A 6,000-nucleotide genomic window follows, 5' to 3' on the forward strand; every position below is an offset into this window, starting at 1 on the left:
AAGTTCCATTAACAAATTTTCTATCATCAAAAAATAAAATTATATAAAATTTGACAGAAGTTAAATTTACTAAAAACTTGAAAATAAATCTGACTATTGCAAAAATTTTGATATTTAAATTTTTTAATAAATTTAATTATACTTTTTTTGAATATTATAAACATTAAAAATCCATCAAAATAATAATTATTAATTGAAAAAGTTTTGCATTAAATTGAGTATTAATTGAAGAAGTTTCGCTTCATGTGCATAACATGTAATATACATCATAATTTTTCATTGAATTGAGGATTAAAAACATTCAAATTACAAAGTGGACTAAAATCACTTAAATCTACCTCTCATGTTATTAAATTTTGGGATGAAAGAAAAACATCTACCTTATTGATAAAATCTACCAATCTAATTTTAGTTGTATATTGATTCTTCATAATGTTTCTATGATTGTGCTTCAAAGTCATGGAATGATCCACACATACTTCATTCAAAAATGACAAATTTGGACATTACATAGCATTTCTATCTAGCAAAATTACATTGATAAGATGAGAAGAAAGTACATTCAATTGATGGGCATCTTTAAACCTAGACAAATGCAAAATTGATCTAGTGTTGTGCCCTTTGCTCCACCTAGAGCCAAACTTAATGCAAAACAACATTCTCATTTGCACGCACTTCTGGTGCTTCCATTGAAAACTCAAGTGAGAAATTTTGTTTGACTATGAATTGAAGGCTTGATATTCATTGCTCCTCAATTAATGTTTACGGAGTACAGTATTCTCCAAAATAGAATTGTGCATCTACAATTTGACCCAACAAGAATTAAAATAAATAAAAAAACAAGAAATATAAACAATTTGAAAGGAAAGATGTAAATCAAAAAATTAATTAAAAAAAACAACAACAAATATAAACAATTTGAAAGAGAAGATGTAAATCAAAATTAAAATCATAATTTGGGATGTACATCAAAATCGATGCTTGTTTCTTTTATTAATGATTGATTTCAAAAGACTATGTTTACATAAATTCAATTGCATGGAAATGTTGAATAATGATCTTATTTATAGATATTTCTAGGGAAAATCAAATGAAAGATGGAGATGAGGTCAAGGATGTGAGTTGAAAAATTAAAATTTGTCATTTCAAAGTGATAAAGAGATAATGATGAATTATTTAACTCAATTTATGATAATTATGAGGATATTCTATTTTATTTTAAGTTTTTAAAAGAGAAAATAGAATTTTTTTAAAAAAGTAATAATATAATATAATAATTTAATCTCACGAATCCAATTAAATAATATAATATAATAATTTATAATATTAATACATCATTTGTGTCAAATATTTTTGGATTGCTCTGCTTTGTAAATGCAAAAATGCGAAAGGCAAAAAACTTTTCTTCTGCTCCCGAAAGGGGGTTCTATAAAACTGTATCTCCCACCTATCCTGCAACAAGGGCAGACCATATACCAATCTCAAATCAAAATCCTCAATTAACGAGCATCAATGGCACTCATCGTCCACAATGGGTGTTTCAAAATGGAAGATGGGTAGATAAGGTGCCCATCCAAAATTCGACCCAAACCTCAAACCTGGATGGCTGACTACGGGTTTTTTCAAAAAGCATAAACAACGAATGAACAAGATTTAGGAGCCATGGCAGAATGCTCGCAATGTTAAACCTCGATTCAACCCTAGATATGTCACAAGAAGGTAGGGAGGAGAAAATTCTCACTTCCATTAGCCCATACGTTAGGTGCTTGCACCAAGGAATAAACAATTTACTAATAACCACAGGGCAACATTGGAATTGAAGGTCCAACAAAATTCAAACAAAATGGATAGCAAGAGGAATGGTGGCGAACAAAGCTCGTCAGAAAGTCGGGCTAGAAGAAACCTTAATTCTACGACTTTTGTCATTAATAAGAAACAGAAGGAGGACCAAATTAGCAGATGCCAAAGGTTTGGACTTTTTGCAAAATGGTTAGGGCACAGTCAAGTGATATCTGACATTGTATCCTGGTTTAAAGATAAATATTCGGGCCAGGTAAGTATCTCACTTCTTCCTAAAAACATCCTTTTATTTGCTGCAATGATGAGCATTTGAAAAAAGAATTGTTGTGTGGACATGTGGTTACTTTTAAAGGGTATAACTTTGAATTCTTAGATTGGAAATTGAATTTCGATCCTTATTCTTTCAAACAAAAAGGAAACCCTAGATGGATTAATATTCCCTATTTGCTAGTAGAGCTCCTAAACTTTGAAATCATTTCAAAAATTGGCAATGTTATGGGTGATTTTATTGTTGTACAAGAAAACTTTCTACATTTGACCAATGTTAAGATGTTAATAGATATGGACCCCAGCTTGACAAAACTAGAGCCATTAGAATTAATCACAGCTCTACAAGCCTACAACATTGAAGCCAAATTTTTGGAGGGACAAGTGCCTGAGAAGGTATTGACACATATAGGGGAAGAATCAGATCCGATCTTCCCTCCACAGGACGAGAGGAATCTAAATTTTCCATTCAATCAAAACCAAGGGATTTTCTATTTAGAATATAACAATCTGCCTGATAACACCTTGAATGAGGAGGATCAACGAGATTATAGTGGTTCTCCTTTTTTTTCTTCCTCTAAAGTACTCAGAGTTAAGGAGATGGAGGAAGGTGAGGTTATGGGAAATATGGGGATTCAATCCCCACATTGAAAGGAGGAGGAACAGTTCCTAATCAGTTTCGATAAGGAGAATGACTCTGAGGGAGAGGAGAATGAAGAGGTTAGGGAGGAGAAAAAGAAGCTTATCGAGATCATTATGCAAATGGATAATCAAGAGGCATCGGTGAGGCGGGGGGATCCAGAGTCTCCTTCCATGATTATGGAGGAGATTAAGGATCGGCTGGGACTGGAACAAGATTGCCCCAATATAGAATCCCTAGAATGTGGGAAAGCGGGCAGGGGCAAAGGTAGGAAGTCCTTGAAGGAGCTGAGAGATCAAGATGGGATGTAGTAAATCAAATAAAGAACACTGATATGATAAATGGTGGGAAGGGGAAGTGCCTTCCCACGGAGAAATGAAGATCTCATCATGGAACGTCAGGGGTCTTAATGCCCCTGACAAGCAAAGATTGCTTAAATGCAATCTTGTAAGTATGGAGTCTAAAATTATTATGCTATAGGAAACTAAATTGAAGGAAGAGGACTGGGAAAGTCTTAAAAAAGAGATTGGGTGTTTGGAACCTGCTACTCCTATATATGTCCTGGGAGCTACTGGGGGCTTAGGAATCTTATGGGATCCTAGGAAGCTTAGGTATGTAGAAATATTACAAAAGGATAGATGGCAGGCGGGGTGAGTCAAGGGGCTACATAGCTCAATTAGTTTCATTCTAATTAATATCTATGGCCCGATCAACACTACAAGTAAAAGAGAAACTTGGAGGGAAATTGAGGAATTTATTACAAGGTATGATGAGGATTCTATTTTCCTTGGAGGAGACTTCAATGTGATTAGGGGTGCCTCAGAAAAGAGGGGAGGGGTTTAGATAGAGACTATAGCTCAAAAAGAGTTCAACTCATGGATATTTAACTACGGATTGATAGAGGTTAACATGACAAATGGAAACTACACTTGGAGTAATATGAGGATGGGAAGTAACAATATAACAAAGAGATTGGATAGATTCCTCTACACAGGAGATATGACAAATTTTAACTTTATATTTAACTCAACTATAATAAATACAACTGGATCATACCACTATCCCATTACATTACATATTCAAGAAGAGGAGAAACCTAAACAATGCCCATTCAAGTTTGAAAGAATGTGGTTGCAGGATCCCAATTTTATGGGTCTTTTGGAAGAGTGGTGGAAGGAGGAACATGTTAGTGGGTCCAAAGCTCATTGTTTAATAACAAAGCTAAAAAGGATCAAACAAAGGATATTAAAATGGAATAAAGAAGATTTTAAAAATATCTTTCAATAAAAAATATTATTAGAAGAAGAATTAGAGAAAGTTCAAGAGGTAATTATTAATAGAGGAATCGACAATTTGACATATCTCAAGGAGAAAGAGTTGAGAAATAAATATGAAGACATCTTGACAAAAGAGGAGATATTTTGGAAGCAAAAATCTAGAGAACAATGGTTAAGTGATGGAGTTAATAATACAATTTTTTTTTTCATAATAGCACTAAAATAAGAAGGAACATTAACATAATCTATAAAATCAAATCAAGTAATGGGAACTTTATTGAGGATCCATCAAGTATTAAAGAGGGAATTGTAGATTATTTTAGTAATATTCTAAATAATTTGGGGTATTCAGATTTAGAAGCCCAGGTTAGAATGTTGAGACATATTCCCCATTTGGTAATAGAGGCGGATAATAAGATGCTTAAAAGCAGGTTTACCATAGAAGAAATAAAAAAAACATTTTTTCAGCTACATCCAAAAAAGGCTCTAGGTCTTGATGGATTTCCAGCTAGTTTCTTCCAATTATGTTGGCCCTTCATGGGTGAGAAAATTTGGGAGGCGATAGAAGGTATGCGAAATTCAGGTAAAATTTTGAATGAGATTAATAATACCTTTATAGCTCTGATTCCTTAAAAAAAAAAATGCATAAGAGTTGGATGAGTTTAGACCAATCTCTCTATGTAATGCCCTATATAAAATTCTATCTAAAGCTTTGGCCAACAAAATTAAAACAATCTTGCCTAATATCATTGCTAAGGAATAAACAAGGTTTGTTCTTGGTAGATCTATACTGGATGCTGTCATCATAGCATAGGAGGTAGTCCACTCAGCCCAAAAAACAAAGTACCTAGTATGTTGGTTAAGTTAGATATTAGAAAGGCTTGTGATAAGGTAGAATGGAGATTCCTGTATAAATGTTTGGATTCATTTGGATTTGCTAAATCCATCATTAACCTTATTTTTAGCTGTATATCCAATCCAAGGATGTCTATTTTAGTTAATGGCTCCCCTGAAGGGTACTTTGAGATGTCTAGAGGTTTAAGGCAAGGGGATCCTTTATCTCCTTTCTTATTTATCATAATGGTGGAAGCATTTGGCAGATCAGTACAGTCTGCACTTAATGATGGTTTGATCAAAGGTATTAAAGTCATTGAAGGACTTGAGAATGTGACTCACCAATAGTTTGTAGACGACACAATGTTATTTGGGAAAAGCTCTCTAACAGAAGCAAAACAATTCAAGGAGATTATGCTAAATTATACTAGAGCATCAGGACAAGAAGTCAATGTGCACAAATCAGAGATATACTTCATCAATATAGGTGAGGCTGAAGCAGAAAAGATATGTAGATTATTAAGATTTAAGAAAGGGTTATTCCCCTGCAAATATTTAGGTCTGTCGATGGATAGAGGAGTAAGAGTAAATAGGCCATGGGAACCAATCAAGGAGAAAATTGAATGTAGGGTGAGATCATGGAAAGACAAATGGCTCTCAAATGTAGGTAGAGCAACTATGATCAAGGTGATATTGAGAAGTATTCCAATTTACCAACTGTCATGTTTATCATTGGCTCATGGAGCAAAAGATAAAATAGAAAAGCTCTTAAAGAAATTTTATTGGTAGAGTCCAAATGATCAGAAGAAGCTAGTAACAATAAGTGGGGACAAAATATGCAAACCTAGAGAAATGGGTGGAGTGGGAATAAAAAATATGGACTGGCAAGGAAAGGCTTTAGGAGCAAAGCTTGTATGGAGCTTGTATCAAAACCCCAAGAAGAAATGGGCTAGGATTTTGCAACATAAGTATCTCTCGAATGGGGATCCAAGTTGTATCTTCAAGACCCCCTGCTCGCCTCAGGGGTCTAGGATCTAGAACTTCATAATGAAGTGCAAACAACTTATTTTGGACAGATTAACTTGGGATGTTGCCAGTGGAAACAAGGTGAGATTTTGGGGTGATTCTTGGGGAGGTTATGTAGCCTTAGACAAGTTAAATTTAAGTCCCAAAATTAAGGAA

Source organism: Cryptomeria japonica, chromosome 8 (assembly GCF_030272615.1).
Source record: "Cryptomeria japonica chromosome 8, Sugi_1.0, whole genome shotgun sequence".
NCBI lineage: Eukaryota > Viridiplantae > Streptophyta > Pinopsida > Cupressales > Cupressaceae > Cryptomeria > Cryptomeria japonica.